Here is a 2,710-nt window from a genome sequence, read left to right on the forward strand (position 1 = left end):
TTTTTTTTTATCTATTCTCATTATTTTGTAAATGGGTTGGCTTTAGGCTAGAAAGTAGCTTTCTTAGCCTGCAGTGTCATCCCAGTAACGGTAGCTTACGATAGGAGAGAAAGGTTAGGGCCAGGTAAGAACGGCGTGACGAGGGGCTTGTCCTCCTTTCACTCTTCAGTGCTGGACACCCACAAAAAAGCAGACACCAAGTCATTTAGGAGGTGCTGTCTCAGAGGAAAGGCGGCCATTATTTGCAATGTGTCTGTTAGGTCCAAGCTAGAGAGATGCGTGTATTAAGCCTTTTTCCTTTGAAGCTGCTATGTCATCTGGGCAGAGCACGGACTGAGAAAAAGTGTTGGCACTGTTTCTTTTGCTTTATTCCTTCCTCCCCAGCCTCCCTCCCTTCTTTTAAATAATTATTGGAAAGTGCTATTTATTAGATCAAAATTAAGACAAAATTTTGATTTTAGAAAACCATTTCTCGGTGTGCAAGTAGGTGTGCTGGAATGAACGTCTGCGCCTGGAAAATCATGGTGGTAAATCAGTGTGATATTGTGATTTATAATAAAAAAAATATATATTTGGTCTCAGTCCCCTTTTCTGGCACAGAGCTCCTAAAGCCGTTGGAATTTCCTGCGATGAGGGTGATAAGTGTCTTTTGTTATGTTAATGATGTGGTTTTTGGAGAGCCCCAAGGAACCTCAGGATGGGGGCTGGTTTCCAGGGGACCCAACGGTGTTGGGTCCAGGGGACTTACAGTCCCACCCCCTGACTTCTGGGGAGGGGAGAGGGGCTGAGGGTTGAATCAATCGCCAATGGCCCATGATGTAGTAATCAATCGTGGCTTTGTGATGAATTCTCCATAATAACCCACAGTGAGCTTCCGGGTGGGCGAGCACGTGAGATTTGTGGAGCATCTTGGCGGTTCTCCTTCCCACGTACTTTGTCCTGTGCATCTATTCATCTGGCTGTTCTTGAATTAGATCCTTTTATCTAGTGAGTAAATAGCTTTCATAAGTTCTGTGAGCCACGCTAGCAAATTAATCGAACTCGTGGGAACCTCTGATGTTGGGAGCCGGCTGCACCTCAGTNGGGGGTGGGAGGCGGGGCCAGCTCCGGGGGCGGAGTCCCGGCCTCACCTGGATCACCTTCTTAAAGAGACAGCAGGGCAGGAAGGAAACTTGTTAGACAGGTAATCAACTTCGAAAACTGGAGGCGTCTTGAACAGGTATGAGGCTGCGGGCGCCGCCTAGTGGGTGGGATTAGGAACTGACTGACTAACCTAGTCCTAATTCTAATGCTCCCAACCCAGTCTTGATCCAGCCTTTAGCCTAATGCTACCTAGGATTTGAACTACACCCTTGTAATCCTCCCCCTTCCTTTCTTCAGGGCCCAGCACTGCTCTAGACACCGAAGGGAGGCAGGGCCCTGTGCTCCAGTAGCGAAGGCTTAATGACCATAATGCAAAGCGGCCGTGCAACCCTTAGAGAAGCACCTGGGAGGTTGGAAGAGGGAGCAAACCTGGCTGGCCAGGGCACTGTAGGTGAGTCTTCAGGAAGTAGGCGTTTGAGTTGGGTTTTCAGTGGCAGAGATTGGGAAAGGCATGAGCACGGGCCTGGAAGCAGAGAGCCTCAAGGTGTGTTCAGGGGAGTGGCGAAGGGACCAGTTTGACTGCTGGAGCACTGGATTTATCTTGGGAGCCAGGCAGAAAGGCAGGTGTGGGCCAGGGCAGGGAAGGTCTTGGTAAACTCGTTAAGGAGTTTGAACTTCCCATGCTCTTTCCAGATGAGAGGAACCTGAGGGGTTCTGAGCACAAGTGGTAGATCAAGGAAGGGACCCAGCCTGCTTACGCCCTATCTAGTGATGTCAGTCCATGGCTCTCCCACCCTCTTGGACACAGCCTTACATTATATTTAATAGCTGCTTATTCAGTTTCTCCTTTCCATGCATTAAGCCTGAAAGCATCAAAACAGAGGAAGGCAGTCCTTGCCCTAAGCAAACTATTAGTCTGAGGAGGGTTGGGGCCTAGGGCATGAAGCAAGCACACGGAGGACGAAGATGACAGGCAGCAGCGGACCCCAGCGAAGGTGACAAACAGGGGCAAGAGTGGCTCACAGGGGAGTGATGCATTCACTGAGAACTGGCAGCGGGTTCCACTCCTGGGGCCCCTCCTTCCTGCACCCCTCCCTGGCTCCATCTCATTTGGGTGAATCATTCATAGTTTTTCTGTTGTTTAAGTTGTTGTATGTTTCAGTCACTGTGGAGGAAGGGAGATGGTGCATTCTAGGTGCTTTTTTTCCCCCCCAAAATGTAATACTATATATATATATATATATATATATATATATATATATGTATATGTATTCATAATGTCCCAACACAGAATATCCTTATTGGCATAAGCAAATAAATGTAACCCATGTACATTGGTTGGAGATGTCACGTTGAACAGAAAAGACAGAATGGAAAGTAGAATCTTCCTTCCTCCCACCCTCCAACTTTTGTCCCCAAAGTTTACCCCCATCAACAGCCCTGTGATTCTCCCGGGATTTTCCCCTATGTGCACACAGTCACGTTTCTCCCTCTACTCCCACACATACACATGCTTGTAGAATATATACACAGAGGGGCCCTGGGACCCAACGACTGTGCACCAGGGGCCTCTTTCTAATGGAAGGACTTTCGGGGGTGGGAGGAGCTGGAGGCTCCTGTGGGCTCA

This window comes from Hipposideros armiger, unplaced genomic scaffold (genome assembly GCF_001890085.2).
Source record: "Hipposideros armiger isolate ML-2016 unplaced genomic scaffold, ASM189008v1 scaffold_1116, whole genome shotgun sequence".
In the NCBI taxonomy this organism is placed as follows: Eukaryota; Metazoa; Chordata; class Mammalia; order Chiroptera; family Hipposideridae; genus Hipposideros; species Hipposideros armiger.